Source organism: Saccoglossus kowalevskii, chromosome 15 (genome assembly GCF_978046115.1).
Source record: "Saccoglossus kowalevskii chromosome 15, keSacKowa6.1, whole genome shotgun sequence".
Lineage (NCBI taxonomy): Eukaryota > Metazoa > Hemichordata > Enteropneusta > Harrimaniidae > Saccoglossus > Saccoglossus kowalevskii.
Window position 1 is genome coordinate 31,754,734 of NC_140655.1, and position 11,003 is coordinate 31,765,736.

The following is an 11,003-nucleotide window of genomic DNA, read 5'->3' on the forward strand; positions in this document are numbered from 1 at the left end:
CCCCATATTCTCTTCTATTAGCCTATATTCGAATGATTCCCAATGTAGGTGGAACATTGCAGCATGAACCAAGTTTTGTGCCCGTAGCATTAAATATACTTTAACATTATTTTATTCGCTGTACCACGTAGACAACTTCCAGCATCAACCAGGATATCTTCAATTCCACTATTCTTCATAAAAAAAACAATGGCACCCATGAAGTTTGTGGCAATGTGGAATCCACCCATTCGTATGACAAGTTTACTATATTTTTGCTTATGTTTTCTTTGCAGAGCTAGGGCAATTTTGTATATGGCTTGATCACAAGTTATAACAATGAATTCCTGATCCAACTTGTTTGACACATTCCTACAATATTCTAGTGAATGTTCTACTACATCTGGGTCGGTGGGTGACTCTGGAAAAATTGGTCCATAATTGATCACAGTTGCTTTAGTTTCTTTTGAGATAAGTCTATCATTAAATACACTACAGATTGGAGGAATGAAGTCAGTAGTGGTGGTACTATCATTCATAATATTGTTAGGGCCCATTTGCAGTAGTTGCCAAATGATGTTGCTGTTTTATAAAGGATGGTCTGTTAGATCTGAATAATGCACCAGTACATCCATACCTGCTAGTGATCGACTTTGGCGTCTATCCTTGAGAGTGAGATTGCTTTGTTGGGCATAGAATGATTATCTTTAATGGATGCTTCCTGGGTTTTTATAAGTGGTACTGCACCTATCTTAATGATCTCTTCACCTTCATCTAGGTACCGATAAATGTTATGTGTTTTGGCATGAAGAGTGTTTCATAGGATATAACCATTGTTGGCATTACTGAATGACTCGCTGTAGGAGTTTGAGCACGTTCCTGCAAACTTTCCCCAGATATTGTCACACTTTGTGGTTTAGTTGATTGTACCTGGGAATGGTTATCTTCAGCAGCTGTTTGTTGTGATTTTTGGTCCTTAAATGTCTTTATTTGTTCTTTCTCAGCCCTATCAAAGTGCTTTAATTCAGATCTATGGTGCTTTGCTGCGTGAAATGACATTGTCTTCAGTTCATTGGTTCTGTTGGGAGAATCACCAGACTCATCGCCACTTTCCTCTGCATAATCTGATTCATTCAATTTGTCCTTCATTTTCATAACTTCAGATAATAATCTTGAAACATTGAGGGTTGATGAGCACAGTAAACTTGATGTTCCCTTCTGTGGCACAATTGTCACTCTACAACGACTTTAGGTCGCATAGTAATTTTGTAGATGATGTACTGAACAAGATGATCTGTAGGATGATGCATCTGTTCCTCCAAACTCTGCAGCCTTCGATATTTGTTACATATAATAAATATTGCCTTCAAGCAATGGTTGATCAATTGAGGCAATGAGGTCAGAGAAAGATCTGTCATATATATTTTTGTGCTCATCTGAATGAACCAGCTTATCTTTTTTTTCAAATACATACTCATACATGAATGATGCTGAATTCACCATATCTATGCATCCACCTACTAAACCCCGAATTCTATGCAACATATTCTCATCACCCAACTCATTTACATTTTCCATACCACACTTTGTCTCTCCGCTGTAGAACCTAGGTTCAGTTTCCATGTACCAGTCTTGTCACGGCGCTTCCCATATATGAAGCAGTTCAATTTCAAGTCTTTTGATGTGTCTGAAGGGGATCTGGTTTTGTTTCAATTGCTGGATGGACATCAGTACTGGGTCCAGGGTGGTTTGACTCGTGTTTAGTCTTTTGAATTTTTCGCATCATTTGAACTAGTGTTTTTGTTGGTATAGTTTCTTCTGCAATTTGCATGGTTATACATCTCTTTTGCAAATAGCGCATCTTTTGATTTCATGTGAGGCATAAGTGGAAATGACACTTCATCATCTCTGTTTTCAACAGCATAGAGTAAGGATGGATAACCCTTCTCAGTTAATGATGCAAGATGCAAACCGGATTTTAAAGACATTGTATTGCACTCTCCTGACATCGAAAATATGGAAGCAGTGTGAAAGGTCATAACAGCGCCAACACAGTTTGAGATGAGAAATGTTTTTCTTCTCAATGAAATAAGAAACCTGACAAAATTAGTACAAGACTACACAACATCCAAAATGTATCAAATTGTCATTAACTAATGTTAAATAGTGTGTGGACGAATAAATATCCCTTTATAGCATTTGAGTAAAGAATTTATGGTTTTAAGTCCTGCTTATAAAGCTATATTTATGTGACCTAATTATGCAAATCAGGAGCACAGTATCCTAATATTTTCAATGTGAAAACATTTTTCCTCAGCACAAAAAAATAGAAGTTTCGATGCCCGTTTTTGTATTACGACATCATAATTGTGTTAGACAACAGTGAATAACATTAATATTACAGTATGTGGATAGCTTGTTTAATAGGCTTTCAGATAGTACCATAAATAAATTTTACTAAATTTTACTAAAACACTTTTGCCCTATATGTCTATTTTATAACGTTATAGTACAGAAAGTGGGATTCCAAGTCTCACTTAACAAGCTTAATTTGGCTAATTTTGCGAGAGCAGATACTGAGCAGCCCTCTGGTTTCTTAAAGTTGAATGTTTGAAGTTGTAGAAAAAAGTAGTATGAAAAGTATGGGAGACCATGTCAAGTCCAACTCAATTGTGGGCCCTTTTCTATGTCTGGATCCCTGACTATTATTTGTCATTTGTCTTACTCAAACCGAATATTTTTGTAGTCCATTCCCCTATTTAAAGTTGATTATAGTTATGTTTTTAAAAAATGCTGGTACACGAGTTTTCTGCTCATTCGTTTGAATTGAACAATGAATGAATAATATGATTTATTGTCAGGCAGCTAGCTAGCGAGATCCTAACCACAAAACAGGTAAAAAAATACTGTTGAACAACACACAAAACGAAACACAATTGACAACGAGGCAATAATAATTAGCATATTGTGTATATTACAGTAGCAGAATAGTATTTTTGCTAGATAAATGTTAATAACTATAACCGGGCCAATAATGACCTATACATTCCTATAGGGAGCATTTGGACTGACATTTCAAAAAAAAACTTAGTGTAGACTGTGTTTGTTAGGAACACATGATTTTTAAAAAGGTCAGATGCATTAAATGATTAACAAAAGCGCCAGAAACTTATAAAACAAAGAGCAATCAAAAGTTCTCACTTATATATTACTTATTATGTCACACGTATAAACTATGCATTTGCTTCAACAACGGAAAAGTCGACTCCGCAACAGGCGACATTTCACACCAAATTGTTGGTATTCCGCGAATTTTTAAATTAAATTGTTTGTTCCTAAGCTTCTGTTGACAAACATATCTTTTCTAAAATCTTTCGTCGTTGCCTCGGGGTGACGCGGTCACCTGGCGCCTGCCAAGTTTTCTGGGGGAAGTTTGCGAACAAAATAGTGAACAACGATTTTGATAGGTAAAAGGTGTTTAGGTATTTTTTTTCAAACATAAAATGCAACTGGGCGTGATTTAAAAATAAATTGTACACGAGTGTCGCTCGCATAGCAATGGACCAATACATCTACTTCCTCTGGAATCCTTTTGTTGCCACCAGTCACTTAGTGCCACGTTGTCAGCGTTCACTGGCGACTACCTAGTCTAGTGATAAAAGACCCATAGTCTCTGCGAAGGAGAATGCTTGTTCCCCTGCTTGAACACTCATAAGTACCAGTAATTAGAAGAGAAACTTGTATCTACAGCCTCGTTGTTGCAACTTTAATAAATGTTGGTTGGCTGGAAATCTGTGTAGGAACATTTGTTAATATACATTTTTTGTGAAGGACCGTAAAGAGTATCCCCGTAGAGAACATGGGACATTGTACTTAGGGACTGGACAGAAAGTACAGGGGGTAGGTCACTGATTTTCGTGCAAGTGTGGAGGGAAGGGTTACAGTAATCTGTGCAGGCATAAGGAGGGTGCTGCATTTTGAGGGGCAAATTTGTCTGGCAAAGGGTTTCAGCTTGATTATGGAGAAGCGACCCCCCCCCCGACATTTTTCCCGAGGGGCGAACCAAACCGCCCCCCCCCCCGCCCATGAAGCAATTCACCACTGGAGGAAAATAATATTTATGTACGAGTACTGCCCCAGATTTATTGTAGTCATAAACCTTAGAAAAACCTTGAACAGACTGAATTAGTACTTAATGCCAACTCATTTCAGCATGGGAACTCTAATTTATGTGCGACAATCCATACAATTAGGACATTTCATAGAGTCTCTATATATATATCACCACATGAATTGTAGATACCTACCTACACTTCATGATTCAGAGAACAAAGTATTAATTCACTGTTTGTGTCTTGAGGTTGAACATTGTCCCCATGATATATTCCCAAAATACTAGAAGTAAGCTACACAGTCAGTCGATGAACCCATCTGATTATACTATTCATCACTCTGAAATAAAAACGAATGAATGCCAACAATAAAAAAATACTTTATTTCACTATCTCTGAAGTAAATAATTATTATGAAGAATTTAAAATCCCCACTGATACATACAGCTCTTTCTCGCTGGTTAGCACGGTTATATCACTCAGTTATTGAGCTGTTTAATGTTAGCAAAATTATCCACACTTTATCGGTGTTTTATCGTTTCTCACGTATTAGTTTGTTTTTTTCTATTATCCTATTTAGGTTACACCAGCCTGTTCTGTATTCTATTGTTTGAATATTCTCTTTCGTATTGTTTAGCTGTCTATTCCTGCATTATAAGAAAACTCAATATTGACTGAAGGCATTATTTGTTGCTAGATGCCAGACAATATTTAAACAGAGAATCATTTGCACAATATTTCATTTTTTTAATGTAATTTTATTTTATTTCGCTGTAAATATATATTCTATGATAAACCACAATCTAGATCAGTAATTTTACGTGTTTTCAGTTTTATACTCAAAGCTGAGTGGTTAAATTTGTTTTGCCATGTTCCCATCTTACATGCTGAACTAACAGAATGCTTTGTAGGCATCAATCCTTGCCTGGTTACCTAATTAGATTGACAGACATTAAATATGCTCCTGACTACAAAACAGGGGTGGGGGATTTAATACATGTTGCCAATAGCAATATCATTTGTGCTCTGAATATAGATTTGAGTTTGCCGTGGACTGCCATTGTACTGTAGTACAGTGTTACGAGTCCTGTGTATAGGAACGGTTCATATATGGTTAGTGGTATGTTTGCTGTAAATTAATATAGTTTCTTTGACTTGGACACTGTATCGTTATTTATATTGGTCGGGGGCTAGCATCCACCATTAAAGCCAACACATTTGACAATATCAATTACAATGCACCACCTTGTGTGTATCCGCCGTTAGTATAAACCCCACTCAGAAACCTGACCATTTTTATAGACGCAACATCAGTTGATGCTAGTATGAAATAAAATTTAGCACATTTAGAATATATTGGACATGTTTTATTTAATGTGAACCATTTATTAATTGATTAATTGCATAAGCAGTAGTAACACACCAATCTTTGGAATTGGAATATACATATTACAAAAAATACTTAAATAGGAGTTGACAAAAATAGTTGATTGATTTAGGATTACAAAACAAGGAAACACGTGTTTTCTAGGGGTGTACATTTTTATTGTGCATTATTGAATAAGTTGAACTATCAAAACTGCTAGGTTGATGTGCGATTGGATAGTATCTTGCGAAATCTTTTTTTATTAGTTGGTGGAAATTAACTATTTTATAAACAGTGGTTAAGTCATAGAGTAGAATGCATAGGCAATGCAACAAGACTCACCAAATGTCATACGAACAGTTTACAAATAAATAGAAAATCAAAACAGACTTTTCAACATATGCGAGTATTGCATATATGCAAGACCCTGGAAGATAACATTTCTGGCAGATAACGCATGTGAACATGCAGAAAGAAGTACCTATGGTCTTAATTTCACGGGGTATACACGTGATTTTTATAATATATTGGTCAAGACACGGTATGAGATTCCGGTATCAATCCCAAAATGGAATAATGTAGGATATACAAATCAGGCAGATTGGAGAAAATGTAAACTACCATATATATATATATATATCTACAATGAAAGAAGAGTTTAGAACTGATAACGAATGCAAGTATTGTAAACAAGAGGAAACTATGGGGAGAGATCAGTGCCAAAAACATTTCTCTTAGCATTTTACTATTATGTTCACATTCTTTTTTTCATTTTGTTAGCTTTTTTTACATTATGTTCACGTTATTTTTTAATTGTGTTAGCATTTTTACATTATTTCATTGTGTTCAAATATTTATATAAATTTATCTTTATGTTCACATTGTTGTCGTTATAATTATGTTTTCATTTTTTCTTTATTTCATCATTATGTTCACATTGTTTTTTTCATTTTGTTAGGATTTTTACATTATGAAATCATATTCACATTTTTTATATTTTATCATTATTTTCTCATTATGTTAGCATTATTTGACATGTTTATCTGTCTAATTATGATAATTTATGCATGGTGAGCAAACTCCCTAGATTAGCGTAGGCGCGAGTACATGCGTAGTTGGTTTTTAAACTATATACGCGTTTGTGGCATAAATATACTAGTATCTTGTATTTATATCCCAGTGTACTAATACAGCATAAACATAAACTCTTGTTTCGCCGACTACAGATTTGATTATCTGTAATTGGCGAAAAAAACAAACTTATTAAATATTATTTCTTTTAGCAAATAATTTGTAAATATTGAGCGTATAAAACCCATTTTCACTGATTACAGTTTAATTTTCATTATGTGTGTTATCCAGTTTCGTTTCTTCGATGGCCAATGTTTCCTGTGGTTGCCAATGCTCCAGGGGGTCAATACATAGAACTTGTCTAATGGACGTCCCCCTGAAATGGGTTTCGTTTTTTGTTTTGTTTTTTAGGTATAACTATCGGTATTATTTCTGGCCAAGAGAGGTATAAATATCGGTGATATTTTTTTTCCCGATTTGGTACAAATAACCTGAACATTGTGTTAATAATATGCTCTTATGTAAGTGACAGGTGTTTCTATGGTCAAATTGCATATTTAATAAAGCGATATCCCAAATTATAGCAACTTCCACTCATTTCGCTCTGAAAAACATCGGAAAGCTCGCTCCGACTCAGGGGGCATTGTCTTATTACAAAAACCTGTACAAGAAGGGTATTACACTTCAAAAAAGTAGCTCAGAAGACTTCATCTGGGTGCAGTTCAACAGGGATTTTTTTCAGTTAGATAAAGATTTATTGTGAATTGATATCAAATATGTACATTAGAGCAGCTGACATAAGTCTAAAATAATAATTCAACAAAACATTTCACACGTTATATAAAAAAACATAACTAAACAAGCCAAATGGTTTACAAATGAGCTAGCTAACATGAAAAGTGAAGTATTTAAAATGTCTGCTAACCTCAGTAGAAACATTTAAGAACACAATGTTACAATCCTAAAAGAGACTATAAGCCTCTAATCAAAAAAAGAAAGAAAAATGAGATACTTAATAGACTAGACAACATAGGAAACTCTAATCCACAAAAGTACTGGGACTTAATAAAAGAACTTAAAAATAGCCAACAAAATGAAAACTGTGTTGAAAACATTAAGATGAAAAGTGGTTTGAACACTTTAAAGAACTTGATTCTTCCGAGCAGATGAGAGACTATAACCAAGATTCAGACATTGACCTATTAGAATGGAGCTCTCAGACAGTAGATATGCTTGATAAAAATATTTCAGAACTTAGATACGAAACGAAATAAATAAGCAGAAAACTGGATAAAGCCCAGGTCTGGATAAAATTAAAAACGAAATGCTGAAAACAGGCAGACATATTTTAATAAAGCCTTTACAAAAATTATTCAATCTTATTGTATCTAGTGGCAAGTATCCAAGCAGCTGGAATACAAGCATCATTAAACCCATCTATAAATTAAACAAAACAGACCCTAGCAACTACAGGGACATCACCCTTCTGAGCACATTAAAGTGCCTGTGAAATGGCTGCTATTTTCACGCCTAAAATTATCCATTGATACATAAACTTTATTAATTTTCATGTTTCTAAGCATGAATTATTATTTTTAAGTGAAAAAATGCGTTTTAAACTCAGCCTACGGCAACTTTATTTTTGTGTATTTTAAAACGTGGCTCCTCATTAGCTTCTTATTTGCATACAGAAATTCCCCTTGTGACGTCAGAAGGGGAAGTCGCATGGCAGCTTGCATTGTCGTTACGTGTAAATAAGGCAAATTTCTTGTACAGTGTTCTCGTCTTTGACTAAATTGTCACTTGTGTACTTGTTCGTCGAGGAAGAATGGACCATAATGAACACATAGTATCATTTTTTTGCATGGGATTGAGTTAGATGCGAAATATGTACGTTCTGGTGTAGCTGGTCACCGTGATCGTCACCGACACCGGCGCATTTAACGTCGGAATTATCTCGTTATTTAGCAGGCTACTAGGCACGTCACTACACTGTTTTATTTCATCGATCGTCTGAGTAAAACTTTCAAAATTAAAATAAAAGAACATATTTTGACATTCTAAACAGACTATAGTGATCACTATAAAATAATTAAAAAAAACGATAAATCACAGGTACTAAATAAGTGACAGCCGCGTGGAAATAAGTTGACAATTCTGAAACAACGTCTAACCAACTATATATAGGACAATAAAATAATAATTAAGGAACAAATTGGGTTCATGCCAACATTTGGAACAAGAGATCACATATTTGTATTTAAACATCTGGTCACAAAATATGTTAAGAAATACATTTTTGCATGTTTTATTGACTTCAAAAAAAGCATTCGACTCAGTGTGACACCCTGGACTAATGTACAAATTAAACAATTGTATCACAGGAAATTTTTACCAAATAATTAATATTATTTACCAAAATTCATTTGCATGCGTAAAAACAAAAAATGACTTAAATAAATTTCCAGTAGAAAGAGGCATAAGGTATTTAATATATACGTTAATGAAATTAAAGAACATATAAACATGTGGGAGAACAATCCGCCATCTTTGCGAATTAATAGACTGCCATGTTTGCTACACGCAGATGACTTAATTTTACTATCAGAGAGTATTCAGGTTTGCAGAATGTACTAAACGGTCTTCAAATTTACTGCAAAAAATGGAAATTAAACAATAATATTAATAAATCAAAAACCATGATATTCAACAAAAGTGGCAAACACATTACAGCAATTCCAGGCACTGATTTGACGCTGAAGTAGTGCTAGGTGTTGATAACTTACTACAATAGTTTACACACTTTGTTTTCACATTCACAGAAGTTGTTACAAATAATGCAGACAGCATGTCAGTAATTTGAAGCGCACCGGGAGAAAGCCCCGCCCAAAAAATTGGCGGTACATTAGTTTTGAATTTCTCCTCCAATAAACTATCGAGGCTCTCAACTTAGTTTCATACTTCAATTTGCGTCACATGTTATTTCAGTGAGAGGAGCGCATTAAATAGTGGCAATGTAAAGAACATTAGTTACCCGTGGAGTTATTTACAGAACCTGCTGACTGACTGGTCATGACAGAATTATTGATCAAAGTGCATTATTCCTACTATGGAAATATACGTATCACGCCGATGTCTATAACTGAAAGCTGCCTGCAACACATGTCCTATGAAGACTTCATCCAGTATATCAATGAAATTGAATACATAAGTAGAATGGATGTTATTCGATTATTAGTTCTCGGCGATGAGAACCAAAAGATCGATGTGACCAAATAATCGCTTTAAAAAGCTTATCACTGGCAACACACGATCACACGTCCGGGGAGGTTTGCCGCCGTACATACACAAGTAGTTTTTGTCGAATTTCCCGTCCGTAAATGCGTGGTCGCAATGTTTTATAATATTCGACATAGTCTATAACTTTGTCAGTTTGTTTTTTAGTCGCGAATACGCTTCCCTGGCATGATACTCTCGGTGGTAACAAACCGTTTGACGATATTATAAGCTGTCTGCTTTAAAACACCATTTCGATCTCCAATCTCGGCAAACGACAGTCCACGAAAATATAATCGACTACTCTTTTCTCGCTGGTTTTTTGACTCCTTGCTTCTCCATCGTGGTGTTTAAACGACTTGGACAAATGCCGATTTGTAGACACGCAATCAACACGATGACTGACCAAAAGTGACTGAAAACAGACGTGCCGCAAAGTCTAGGTGTACCTGACTTTGTAGCAAAAATAGAAAACATTGTGGGCAATATCTGTGAATCATTCCTCTGATTTGCAGCCGATGTTAATATTTCTAGTTACAATTTATGTATATTTGAAAACAAAGTGTGTAACCTATTGTAGTAAGTTATCAACATCTAGCACTACTTCAGCGTCAAATCAGTGCTTGGAATTGCTGTAAAAACCAAAATATTCAAGTAGATGATGTAGAATTGGAAAGAGTGTCAAACATACAGTTATCTTGGAATTAAATTGAAAACAAATGGTAAATTTGACTTGGCTCAAAAAGATCTTAAAAATAGAGCTATGAAAGCATGCTTCAAAATGAAACAGCTATTATTCTCAGATACATATATACCAATAAAAACATATCTTAAAATGTTTGATACCATGATAAAACCAATACTTTTATACTGTGCAGAAATCTGGTCAGATAGTCTAGGTCCGGGTCCGGGTCTAGGACTCGACTAGCTCAAATAAGCTATTTCCATGACCCACACCAGAATCCTTTGCATTGGTAAAAAGGAAAAATTAATTGTGTTATGTATATTTTCTTTTTCTGGTGTAAATAAATAAATACAAATAAATAAATACAAATAGTATAATTAACACCAAAAGATGTACATGAATATCATGTCACCAATGGAACAATTGCACATGAAATACTGCAAATACCTACTCAAAGTTAACAGCAAAGCGACTAATGTGGCATGTCGTTTAGAATTAGAAAGGTATTCATTAA